Genomic DNA, 14,879 nt, shown 5'->3' on the forward strand with positions numbered 1-14,879 from the left:
TTCTCATGGCGGGTCATTCAGTATACATTCTCCAATGCATACCCATGTGTCAACTTGATATCTCCATATCCATGACTTGTGAGATCAAGTCATCGAGTTGACCTACATGCTAGTCTCGTCGCATTAACATTGTCCCTGAATGTTAATACTTGACTAGGAATGATTAAGAGTATTGTTCCCTACATCATCTCACTATCGATTCAACCAATCGATTGATATAGGTAAGAACCTTCTACTCAAAGACGCTATTATACTTAGTTATTTGGCACCAATACAAGTAAGCATAATAACCATAAACAAATGCCTTTATATATATAAGAAATATGATACAATGAGTCCATACAACAATCATCAAATGATTGGCTCTAGGGCTCTCACTAACAAAGCATACTATACACATTCTCCTCATTTGAGCTACTTTATTCCAACAACCCATGTTAGCATTTAAAATAACTTGATTGGTTTTAGGAGTTAACTTCTTCTTACCCATCGGATACCTACTCTTGTAGTGTCCCTTCTCATTGCACCCAAAGCAAATAACATGGTCCTTTGACTTCACTTTAGTGGAGGTGCTTGCTAGGTTAACTACTTCCAAGACCTCTTCTTTATCCATCTTAGATTCTTTTTCAACTTTTGATGATGTTTTCTCATCCACGCTTGTGGATGGCATTTCTTCATCTTCTCCTCCTTCGATGTTGAATATGGGTCAACTTCCAATTGCTCTACCTCCACTTGAGCCACTTCATCCCTTTCTTCAGATTTTTCTTCTTCTTGTGTAGGCTTAGGTTCTTCACCTAGAACCATTTTTACCTTGCTCCATAGCTGATGAGCATTTTTGTATTTACCTACATGACTCATCACATCATTAGGAAAAATATCAATTAAAATTGATATTGCCTTTGAATTTCCCTTTGATCGTGAGGCTTGCTCTTCCGTCCAATAACGTGGTCAGAGTCTCTTCCCTTTCTTATCTCTTAGGACTTCAAATGGCTCCTCAACCACCATCATAATGTTTCAATTTATCTTGAAGAAAGCATTCATCTTCACACCCCAAAAGGTGAATCCCATAGACTTCCCCCTTCATACTTCGGCGGAACAATCAAGCCATCCATCCTTAGCTTCCTCGATGGTTAATCCAACGGAGAGCGTCCTCTCTTTAATACTATTTGTTGGAGATTGATGGCCGGCTAGAAGAGGGGTTGAATAGCTCATTACGCCAAATTGCTTTCCTACATATTTGTTAGTACGACGAAATACAAACAATACAAATATGAATATGAAAGCTAAACTACAAAGAAAAGAAAGAAAACAAGCAAACCACTACACGTCGATTTATGTGGTTCAAAGAAAAGCTCATACTCCATGGTTATTTGTAAGGTGGACGATCTCGATTGGTCGGTGGATGACTCCTCAAAAAATCTTCGATTAGATCACGTAGCTCCTTGTGGGTGGAGAAACCTCACCACAACTCTCACAAGAACACTTGAGATGTTATGCACTTGGAAGACAATTAATAGGGGTTAACCACCTCTATTTCGTCAACCTTAACCAAACTTCAAAGTCTTGATTATATAGGTCACGGGTTGGAAAACTCCACTTACAGTTGACTGGTAACTATAACAGTCGAATAACCTCTGTGAAAATTTGGCTATTACAACTCAACGACTCAATACCAGTTGACTAGTGACTTTACCAGTCGGCTACTCCACACTGGTTGAGCGAACAAAAATATTCTATTCGCTCCTAGTCAACTGAGTAGTCGACTGCACCAATCAACTGGTAAAGGTACCAGTCAACTGGTAAATCCTAAATTTAGGATTTTACCTCGAGTACAATCTCTCAGCACTCAAACCCTCACGACTCACTTGACTCTACCTCGCAGCCTTAACCTCTTGCCTTCAAGCCTACTTCTTTTGGCGCTCGTCCCTTGGATGCATTGAAGCCCATGGCTTGCCCCAATGCCATTCTTTTAGTATGCCTCGAAGTGTGCTTCCCTCAGCTCTTGTCCTTGATGGCTTGTCCATAGTCCCTTGGATGCTCAATTCTTCACCGGAGCAGAAGCCATCAAGCTGACTCATATATGTATCCTGCAAATCTGCACAACTCAAATACATGTATCAAATACAAGGGTAAATCTAACTTTAACTCTTTGCCCAAACTATCAAAACCCATGGTCACACCAGACCATATTGAGGCAAGATTGCTTCCAATAGTTATTTCTATTTTACAAGTAATTCACCCTCCTCTTACTAGCCGTACGGGACCAACAAGTGGTATCAGAACCAAACAGCTTCAGAAGGACTAACCACCTCTACAGCAATAAGATAATGGCTAGTTCAAGTATTTATCCACCGAAGTTCGAGGGAGACTTCACGTAATGGAAGCGCTGGATGGAGGTATTTTTAAAATAGAATTTAAAATTCTTTTAATCATGAAATATGATTTTTTAGCCCCTAAGAACCAACAAGGAGCTGAAAAATAAGAGTACTCATAGACAAATAAAGAACAAGACAATTTTGTGGTGAATGGCAAAGCATAGTTCCATCTACTGAACAGTCTTCTACCCCAAGATGTCAATCGGATCGGTAGCTATGACTCTGCCAAAGAACTCAGAGAAATTCTTGAAACTATATGAAGGTACTTTAGAAGCCAAGTTAGTAAAACAGGACATCTTCCGAACCCAACTAACGAACCTCTAGATGAACAAAGGAGAGAAGGTAGCTCAACTCCAAGTAAGGATCACAGAACTCATCACTCAGCTCAACAATCTCAGAGAATCGGTAACGAACCTTGATTCTATTTGGCATGCGCTCAACACTTTTTCGAGAACTCTTGAATGGACATCCTTAGTAGATGCATACTACATCTCTAAGAGCTTCAAAGTAAGTACAATAGAAAACTTGTTTTTGACTTTCAAACTTCATGAAACTTGATGTGCAGATCCCAAAGAAATCTAGAAGTTGAATGACAACCTTGCCCTAGATTTCTAGAAGGAGAAACAAGATTTTGATGCGTTAATCGATGAAGAAGAAGTGGCCCTAATGATAAGAAAATTTAGTAAGTTTATTAAATCTAATAAATTTAATAAGTCGTAGGTGAAAAACCATTTTTGGAGCAAGGGAAGGTTCGATGCTACAACTATCAAGAAGAAGAGCACATCAAGGATGATTACTCTAAACTGAAGAAGAAGGGGAAAGACAAATGTAAAAGACCAACAAGATCGAAACACAAGAATTTGAAGGCAACATGAGATAAATCTCATCCTTCGAGTCCAAGATTGAGGCCTACGCCGGACTAGCCCTGATGGAAGACCACTAGAGGGACACCAAAAGTTCCTCAGAGATGAGCATCGATGAAGGAAAAGGATCTTCGGAGGAAAGCAGTGATGAAGGGGGAGAAACAAACTACGAGGTAAGTGAGATGCGTGCACTATCTCCTAAGCAGTCTTCAAATTTATTAAGATGTTATCTAAAAATATGCTAAAATTAGAAAATGAAAATTCTAAGCCTAAATTAAACTTAACAAATTCATGCCCCTTAATTATGTATGATAATTTAAAAAATAGGAAATGAAAATCAAAAATAAAAATTATGAAAATGGAAAATGACCATGCATGTTCAAAGAATTTTCAAAAGTCAAGATTTAGAAAATATGGTAGAATCAACTGGTACATTAGAAATCACCAAGGATATATCAGGAAAATCCCTAAGGATTATGTACCACTAAAATTTTTAGTGAATCTAGTAAGAAGAACCCTATATTAGGTTACAAAATCCTTTTTAGATTAAAATTTCTTAATTTTTAATTTATTGTCTTAAATAGGAAAATAATTTTGATTAATTTTTTCAATTTGTATTTTTTTCTTCTCAAAACTTTTATACTGATAGAACATTATACTTTTTGTTAAAATAAAAAAAATTCAAATTTTTTTGTTCATATTTATTGCTCTTTGAAAAATATTAGCCTACCTGTAATTCTTGTTATGTACCCCTTGAAAAATATTTCAAAATTTTCTAACTATTAATTTTATTTTTTCTAATTTTTTTTATGTGATCAAAGGGGGAGAAATAGGTATAAGTTAAGGGGGAGTTAGGATAATTAAAAATTTATTTCTGTATTTGCTAGATACTTAGTGTTCATTGCATAATTAGTGTTTATTTGCAATTTGCATTCGCTTAATTAGACTATTGCATTTTTTTCCTTAACTTTAACTCGGGTTGATACACATTAAAAAGGGGGAGATTATAAGTACCAAGTGGTAGTTTTGATGTGCTCAACCAAGTTAAGTTAGGTTATGTTTGTATTTGAAGCCTTGTATCTAAGTGTCCAGGAACTTAGGAGTACAAGAAGTCAAGCGGAAGACGCAGAGGATGAGAAGGAAGACACAGGAAAGGAGTGGGAGAGCTCGGTGCATCCAATGGACAAGGAGCTACGGAAGAGTACACCAGTAGATAAGAAGGATGTGTGTGACGTTTGAGGTACGAGAAGCCAAGAAGGATGCCTGCTTAAGGAGAATGTCTGAGTTGGGTTCAGGTGAGGTCAATTCCGGTTAATCGAAGCATCACCCACACGAACAAGATCAACTAAGGAGCTGATCTGTCTCAGGGAAGGTGCCTTTAATGGCTTGAAGGCGCCTTCCATGGATAGTGTCGAAGGCACTTTCTATCCTGTTGGAGGCCCCTTCAATAGTTGTTAGCTGAAGATAAAACTTTATCTTCAATGGATAGAACTTAGGCTATTGAAGGCTCCTTGGACCCACTTGAAGCCACCTTCAAGCTATGGTTAACATTTTCTAAGAGCTATAAAAAGGCTCCTGGACCTAAGAATTCAACAACAATTGAATTACAACAATTGTATTCAATTTCCTAGTGATTTTTGAGCTTAGAAAGTGTGTAAGAGGCTTCTCTGCCTTCAGCAAAAGAGTAACTTCTAGTGGAGCATTTTTCAACGCCTTGGATTAACAACCATCTAGGTTGTAATCAAGTAAACAACCATCTTACTTTCTTTAGTTGTTCATTTTATTTTTGCTTTATTTTAATTACGCTATCTAACTAAGTTGAAAGATCAAGAAAGGGGCTATTTGTATTTTACAGACAATTCATCCCCTCTTGTCGGTCACATGGGACCAACAAAGTGGAGGTATCATATTGATTATACCTATGTTGTAGTATGCACACGTGTCTAGTGTGTACTATAGGTGTTGTTACTTACTGTATTTATTATTTAGTAGACATCTGTTTGATTTATTCATACCTATAGACTTAGGTGATAGATAGATCATGTACTGAATGTACCTATGATGATGGAGTTGTTGCATTGATGATGATTATGTCTACATCATGATTATTTATATCATATACATCATTGCACTACATACTGACAACCAATGTCTCCCTTATGGTTGAGTGAGTTGTCATTTGAACACTCAGGGTGAGTGATAGCTGGAGTTGGTTTCAGCTTGTCCTATTATTCCTGCTCGTCCATTCTGAGTAGTGGTAGCTAGAGTTGTACAGGTAGTGACCCTGCTTGTTATATGGCTAGATAGCTTCTCTACATCCTGTCCATTCAGATGTAATAGTAGAAGGAGATAGAGTAGTCATCACAGTCCTGCCCGCTTGATCACTCAGATGTAGTGGCGGCTGGAGTGGAGTGTAGGAGTGACGCATACATGTGCATATGCATATGATGTGTGATGCATCTTTTGGAGATATATATGCATTTATTTATGTTTGTTGCATTTGCTTGAGATATGATTATTGCATATGGTTGTCATGTTTCATACATGTTGATTTATCATACATGTATATGTTGTCGATGATATTACTCACGTGTTACAAGCAGATCAATTGTTGATCCCTAGTGTGTTTACTGATCATTATACCTTATGTGTTAGATCCAGATTGGGTATGTGCATCCATTATGTGAGTTATGATTATGTGTATTTATTATGTCATATATGATCATGTTCTTATTTCTTTACTAATATTGTATGCTTTAATCTTTATGTTTGTAATAATTCAACTTTGACTTGTTATTTGACCTTATGGCTCCCTTCGTGATTGTTTTGGTGTCATTGTGTAAGTTGAGATGGCTCATAGTGAGTCGTTTTGTACTTTACATTGTTTATCTTAATATCTTCTGTTGTTGTTTTGTTCTAGCCATGCACACTACAGATTATTATACTTGTACAACCATGTGGCTATGCATTCAGGTTTCATATGTTGTCATAAGGGGTGAGATGCTTTCCATTTGTCGAGCAGGAACTCCCTCGGGCCGTGACACTATGTATTCCTATCGATCTCCTAATCACATTGATGCCCTCAAACATAAATTTCATCCAATACATTTAATTTAGTAATTTTGGATATCAAAATGACTTTAATAATTTTAAACCCTAACTCTTTTTCACTAAGTCATAGAATTTAAAATTTTGATATAATTAATTAACTATGAAAAAATTATATAAGATATTTGAGATCCTTAATGTGATTAGGAGATCAATATAAATATATAGAAACTTATTTTATATCATTCCGATCTATCTAGAGTCATCTTTCAATTTTTAAAACGTATCTATTTTATTTTTTTAAAAAAATAATTTTTGGGACAAATTTAGAAATTCATCCCAAATTAGCGACAAACATGAAATTCACCACCAATATGCGACCAATTTCAAAATTCATCCCAAAATTTATTTTTTTAAAAAAATCAAAATAAATATGTTTTAAAAATGGAAGATGCCCCTAGTGAGTTGTTACATCACTGCAAGTGCATAGCTACGTCATCGGTAATAAAAATATCGATCCATAGGGACCGTGGTTAAGCACTAATCAAGAAGGTGAAGGAAGTTATCAAGACTCACGAAAGTTGATTATAACCTTAAGTATTAACGAATGAAAAATAGAGAGAGAAAGAGAGAGATGTAAATAGAAGTCTAGAGGTGTAGGTGATTGTGGTTGGTTTGATAAGGCAACTCTAGGACTTCAGTTTCATTGCAATGCTAGTTGATGTGCCCCGGTATTGGTAATCTCCTACTCTCTATGTGTATGACTTGTAGGAATTTCCTACTATGTACCCGCACAATCCTCCTGAGTAGATGCTCTAGAGTGTTTCTCCCCATGAGTATCGAATGCCTGAAGTAGAGAAGGTAACATAGAGAGTGCGGATAAAGGGATATCTCTTGTCACATGAGGGGCCCCCTTGTCATACATATCTAGGTTATACAAATCCCTCCTAACACTATATAGGGAGAAGCCCATTAAGCATATAGACAATTCCTTGTAGTGAATTGACCTCCATTTCAAAGCAACGCTCGAGATGTTCAGTTAAAGGGATACCCTTTGTCACAAAGGGATCCCCGGTTATATGATCTCGAACATTCCCTCTACGTGGCATTAAATTAATACAACACGTTCATCAAATAATACATATATATAATTAAAGTTTGAACAAATATTTAATCAAACATGAACAATCACTCACATGTCATGGAATAGGAAATTACCAAATACACAGTGTTTTATATCAACAATCACTTTACAACTACTTCCTATGACCTAGAGTTTAGAGAACTACTCCATAAACATGAGAATGGATCCAAGAGACATAAAGGTAGGCAAGTTTCTAATCCAATACAAGAAGGGAGAAGAAAACTTAGCTGTAGAGAGAATTATAGGTCATCAAGATTGAATCCCTTGCTTTGGACAAGATGGCGATGTGGAGCGTGGATTTGAATCATTGATGGATGGCCAGAAAAGTGGTAGATCTAGACCTCTTGGGTCTCTTCCAAAGGATGGACCCTCTCCCCCTTGAATTAGGGAAGAAGACCATAGGGTCTGGCACGATATGTTACACAGGTCGTGTCATACAGGCACAACACGACCATATAAATCTCTAGAAGGAAGCACAGGTCGTGCTACTTGGGCACGAAATAACCTGTGTTCCCTCAGTGCAGGATACATGGCATGGTCATGTTTGTTACACATGGGATGTGCCTCAAAACAATGGTCGTGTCTTCCCTCGGTGCAGGAAACATGGCATGATTGTGTTTGGTACCCACAGGTTGTGCCTAAATATAGTGGGCATAGAATTCTTATCTTTCTTCTTGTACAAAGCCACTTTGATGGATTTTTCTGTCCGTTTAAGCTCCCAGTCGCGCCCTGAAAGTGAAAACCAATAAAGAGCATATCTCTGAATAAACAAGAGTGATTATGCCGATAAATGATAGAAAGGGGTGAAATAACATAAGTCATATACAGGAAATGCATGTGAATGTGCGTCAAATAGTATCTAGAAACACATAACCTACGCGCATTACACCCCCAGACTTAAACTTTTTCTTGTCCTCAAGTAAGACCTACAATCTAAACTCATGTGTCAATAAAGTGCATCATAATTATTGGTGAATTAATCTCACTCTATCAATTAATATCATTGATTAGCATGATATCAATGTAAACCAAAAGTGGCCTAAATAATAGTTCTCCGTGCGCAATGCGATGAGTGACCTAAGTTTCTCAAGTTTCAAACTCTATGCCTAGTCAAGTCATCATCCAACTAAATTCCCTATGGTTCCGATGATAGGCACTTACCTACCACACGTTTGGTTCATCCCTCTTAAACTACCCATGGTCTCAAAGGCGAACTCAGTATCAAGAGAAGTTTAACATTTATTTTTCTAGAACCTAACTCGGTCTCAAAAGGGTAAATTGCTAAATTCCACTCATAAAACTATTTTTTAATCTGAGTAAGCTGACATGATCCGAGTTTCATCTAGTAACCAAAATATAGTTCAAGAAGTCACCATACAACCATAAGTACTAATAAGTTTAATGAATCATAACTATTTATAAAGTTATCAACTATGCAAACAAGGCAAAGTGAAGAGAGACCCTAAAATTAGGCTATAATATAATTTTTTTAATAAAATTATGCTAATTTCATGCTACTAATAATAGAGAAAAATCAATCACCAAACATACTAGCACTTAAGTCAAATAACATGAATAAAGAACCAACGTGCTAGAATTCTTACTTAAGAACAAGTCAGTAATAACATGATCAATGATGTAACACTAGTCTCAACATGAAGACAATAAAATTGAACTAGAACTAATAGGACTTCAAATTAAAACTACAAAAGAAAGCAACTGCAAGAAGCCAAATAGGACTGTACACCATACAATGCCTTCCCATACTTGGACATATCATTATCCCAATAAAACCAGTAAGGAGGTGGAGGATGATATCTAGGTGACGGCTGACGCAGAGGATAAAATTGGACAGGTGGTCAATCTCAAGGGTTGGGAGTTCGTGCATGAGGATGAAATCTAGGCACCCTTAGAAGATGGCCAAGATGCTTGTGATAATCAGATAAATTAGCCATTTGCTATCTAGTAATCTACATAGATTGCCTAAATTTCTCTGGTCATCCCTCTCAAAGTACCAATCACTCACAAGCTCCAAGACTTGACCCTAAAAATTTGATGTATTCTAGAAATGATTACAAATCTCTTGGAATTGCTCCTAAGTCAAGGCAGTATAGCCCTCTAATGTTTGGTGGAAGGTTGCATGCTCATCATGAAGAGTATTTTGAGATGAATGAAAATTAGAAAAATTGAATCTAGAGCCCCGCATATTGCCATAGGTGAATGAATGCCTGGCTGGCTTAGGAATTTGGTGGGGGTCTAGAACTTGGTAATTCTTGGGTCCATGAGAGGAGGACTCAGGATGGGCCTCTAGAGTAGGTGCAAGGTCAATCACGGGATCTTTGATGATCCAGTTATCAAGATTTATAACTGAGGTATGCTCAAGATTAGGTAAGAGGACAGGAAATCGATTATTCCTAATGAAATTATAGCCCCATCCTGTAATGACCCAACCCCTCGGCCCCTAGGGCGGCCACAATGGTGGCCCATTAGGCATCCCCTTGGTGGTCCCTTGGGCGGCCACAATGGCGGCCTAACTGGCGACCCCTTATGTTGTCTACCAACTACCCTCGGGCGTGTGCCGTTACTCACCAGGTCTTCCCACCCCTGGCCAGTGGATTTTTGCCTTCCCCCAGATTCGAACTCTAGACCTCTAGGTTAAGTACTAGAGTTTATGAATCATGGTAGCCAAGTGAGCGGCTCAATACTCTGGAGTGTCTGTCCCCATTAGTATTGAATGTTCGAAGTAGAAAAGGTAACTTAGAGAGTCTGGTTAAAGGGATACCCCCAATCACATGAGGGTCCCATTGTCATACATCTCTAAATTACACAAATCCCTCCTAACACTAGATAGGGAGAAACCCGTTAAACATATAGACAATTCCTTGTAGAGAATTGGCCTCCATTTCAAAGTAATGCTCGAGAAGTCCGATTAAAGGGATACCCTTTGTCATGAAGGGCCCTCCAGTCATACGATCTCGAATGTTCCCTCTACGTAGCGACCAATCAATACAACACGTTCATCAAACAACACATATATATAATTAAAGTTCGCACAAGCATTTAATCAAATATGAACAAGGCACTTACTAACATGTCATGGAATAGGAAATTACTAAATACATAATGTTTTACATCAACAATCACATCACAATTACTCTCTATGACCTAGAGTTCGAAGAACTACTCCATAAATACGAGAATGGATCCAAGAGACATAAAGGTAGGCAAGTTTCTAATCTAATACACGAAGGGAGAAGAAAACTTAGCCATAGAGAGAAATTTGAGTCTTTAAGATCCAATCCCTTGCTTTGGAGAGATGGTGATTGTAATGCCCCACCCCTCCTGCTAAGGTGACGGAGGTTACTTTAACATACATACCTACTTACTACAGCGGAAGTCTTATTTATAGAAATTAAAAACTTTTCTTTTCTTTAAAATCACCATAACTAATCACCTGGACATATAAAACCACATAGCATACTTAACATGATTTTTAAGTCATAATACCCAAACACATAATTAAATGTCATGGAGTCATAAAGCAGTAACATAAACAAGGCATAGTTCTTATTAAACAAAAGCAGGTCTTTCTCCTTTAGCCAAGCCACTACCACACACATCCTTCTAGCCCCTCCTGCTGCTCCCCTAGTTCATCCATTCCTTGCCTTTATCTGTGGTACAAGAAAGTAAGCTGTGAGCACTCATGGCTCAGTAAGTTCCTTTCCTACTCACAAAAACCGTATAGCATATCAAAATCACAAAACATAACGCATGGAGATAATTTCATCATATCATGCAGCATATCATGGCATATCGTAACATAATCGTAAGGTATCATGGCATAACATAACATGATTATCAAATGCACCCTGACATATTATAACATCATCATAAATACCATGGCATAATCATAAGGTATATGCAAGGTGAATTTCTAAACATGTATCATGAAAACATATGCAACATGACTTTTGAAAACTTATAATATACATACTTAAACATAATCTCAACATAAGGGGGGCCCCAGCTTATACCACATACATAAATGCGCGCGTCCTATGTAGGTCCAAGGTAGCAAGTCTTGAACCCTACAAGGCATACATACTAGGCCCGTTTCTTAGTCCATCGACCTAGGGGCACTTAGGAGCTCATCCCTAACGAGGCTCGTTTCTTAGTCCATCGACCCCGGGGCGCTTATGGAGCCCACCCTTGGTACAAGCCTTAAAAGTAAAGTAGCATGTCATACATATCATAATTCTTAACCTATCATTCATGTCATATTCATATCATGAAGAGTGCTCCTAGTCCCAACTGATAGGGAAGCAACTCTTAGGCATAACATAAAGCATGTATAATTGGGCACACAGCACATCATGAATTTGGGCACACAGCACATCATGATCACATGCATAATTGGGCACACAACACATCATGAACTTGGGCACATAGCATATCATAAATTTGGGCACATAGCATATCATAAATTTGGGCACATAGCATATCATAAATTTGGGCACATAGCACATCATCATGCATAGGTCATAAGCATACATAAATGAGTATAGCAGCATGGCATATTCTTATCATATCATAAAGCATTGCATGTGAGGCACATGGGAAATCATAATTAGGTCTTTAACCCTAATATCATGTAGTGGCCGAAACATGTAGTTGTAGCCTAGGTTAGCAAGAAACATAAAAGCATGTGAACCCTAAACCATTATCATATCCTATATCATAAGGAACACCTTGAGCATGTTTAGTTTGGGTTCTAAGCTTCCTAGGTCTTTACTTATATCATGGCCGAAACTCATCAAGCATCAAATTAGGTTATAAGCAACATACAAACATGTAAACCCTAAACTAATGTCATATCATATATCATAAGGAATAACTTGAGCATGTTTAGTTTGGGTTCTAAGTTCTGTAAGCTTTTAACCTTATCATGGCCGAACCCTAGCAAGCATGATTGTAGGTTACAAGTAGCATGAAAGTGTTGAACCTTAAACCAATATCATAACACATATCATGAGGAACATCATAAGCACATTTAGTTTAAGTTCCAAACTTCCTAAGCCCTTTAATCTAAGGTGGCCGAAACTTGTTAAGCATGGAAACTAGGTTTCTAGTGGCATAAGAGCATGGAAACCATAAACAAATTTCATAGCATTTATTGCAAGAAACATCATGAGCATATCTAAGTTGGGTTCTAAGTTTCCTAGGCCCTTAAACTAATGGTGGCCGAAACATGTAAGACATAGACTAGTTTTCATGTGACATAAAAGCATGGAAACCCTACACAAATTTCATGGCATTTATTACAAGGAACAACATGAGCAAACTTAGTTTAAGTTCTAAGCATCCTAGGTCTTAAAACCTTGTGTGGCCGAAAGTTATAGAGCATGTAACCAAATTTCTATGCAACAAACAAGCATAAGAACATCAAGTTAGTTTCATATCATTTCATCAAGAAGGTCATGAGCATCTTAGACTTGTTTTAAACTTTCCTAGGCCTCAAATCTTAACATGGCCGAATCTTCATAAACATGAAATAGAGTTCAAATCAACATACAATCATGGGCATATCATATTAGCTTCATATCTTATCTTAGGGAAATCATGGCATGCTTATTTTGAGGTTTAAAGCTCTCCTAGGCCCTTAGTTCTACCATGGCCGAATGTTCATGAGCATGAAAATGAAGTTCCAATCAACATACAAGTAGGAGAAAATGTTAACAACACCATTATCATAGGGCACATATCATAAGAACAAGGGAGCATGTTTAGTTTGAGTCTTAAGCTTACCTAGTTCTTTTGTTTATGCTTGGCCGAGAGTCTAGGATCATGAATCTAAGTTCTAACTAAACATTCTAGCATAGAAACATTAGGTTAACCTCCTACCATAAGATACATGTCGCAAGAAATATAATGAGCATATCTAGTTAGGTCTTAAAATTCCTTAGATTCTTCTTTTTTGTCTTGGCCGAAATTTCCATGAAGCAACCCTAGGTTTTTAAGAAATCTATCTTCATGAAAATCACATGAGCTATTGTACCACAGGTGAGGGGAAGCTTACATAGTTTTCGCTTGTTGATCCTTAAGGAAGTGGTACCCTTGTGAGGAGGGAGGAGAAGTTTCTCTTCCTAGTTTCCCTTTTTGTTTTTCTTCTTCTTGTATGAGGTAGACCTTGCGACTCCTTGCTAGTATTTGTTTTCCCTTAGAGAGAAAACCTAAACTTGGCTTTTGGAGATGAGGGAGGAGAGCTCTAGTTCTCGGTGGAGAAGGGAAAGAGGATGAGGAAGAAGAAGATTTAGAATTTCCCTTTCTCTTTTCTCCTCTAATCCTTTTTATTCATCATGGGAAGGATTCTTGTCCCCATTCATCCCTCCCCCTTTAACTTCTCTTTAATTCCCACGAAAATGAGAAGGGAGAGAGGAGAGGAAGGCAATTCACCTTTTGCTTGCTTCTTCTCTTAACCAAGAGGAAGAGGAGGTAAGCCACTTGGTTTTCTCTTGCTCTTTTTCTTAGTTTTCTTTTATTTTCTCCTCACCTTTAACTAAATTTTTCATTCCTTCCTATCCAAATATTATTCATTATTCTAGTGGTTACTTCACACTAATTTAACTCTATCACTTGTGGGAGGTTCAAGATTCAAACCTCAACCTCTCCTTCTTTTTATTTCTATTATTTCTTTTTTATTCCTCTTACTTTCATGCTCTAAAGAAAATACTATCCATATACTTATCTTATAATTTCGTGAGTTTTACAGTGATGTGGAGTGCGACTTCAGATTATTAACGGATGGCTGGAAAAGTAGTTGATCTAGACCTCTTGGGTCTCTTCCAAAGGAAGGACCCTTTCCCCCATAAATTAGGGAAGAAGACTCCCTTTTATAGGGTCTGGCACGGTACATCACATGGGCCATGTCGTACAGTCATGACACAGTCATGTAAATCTCTAGAAAGAAACACGGGTCGTGCTACTTAAGCATGACACAACCATGTGTTCCCTCGTTGCAGGATACATGGCATGGTCGTGTCTATTACACATGGGTCATGCCTCAAAATAGTAGTCGTGTGTTCCCTCAGTGTAGGATACATGGCACGATCGTGTTGGTACACACAGGCCATGCCTCAAAACAATGGGCACTAGAATTCTTGTCTTTCTTCTTGTCCAAAGCCGCTTCAATGAATTTTTCTGTCCGTTTAAGCTCCCAGTCGTGCCCTGAAAGTAAAAAAAACCAAGAAAGAGTAGATCTCCAAACAAACAAGAGTAATTATATCAATAAATGATAGAAAGAGGTGAAATAATGTAAGTCATACATAGGAAATGCATGTGAATGTGCATCAAATAATACATAGAAACACATATTTTTTTTAAAAAATAAAATAAATATGTTTTAAAAATGAAAGATGACCCTAGAGAGCTTAGAATGTGCTCGTATCGATC

Source organism: Zingiber officinale, chromosome 10B (assembly GCF_018446385.1).
Source record: "Zingiber officinale cultivar Zhangliang chromosome 10B, Zo_v1.1, whole genome shotgun sequence".
Lineage (NCBI taxonomy): Eukaryota > Viridiplantae > Streptophyta > Magnoliopsida > Zingiberales > Zingiberaceae > Zingiber > Zingiber officinale.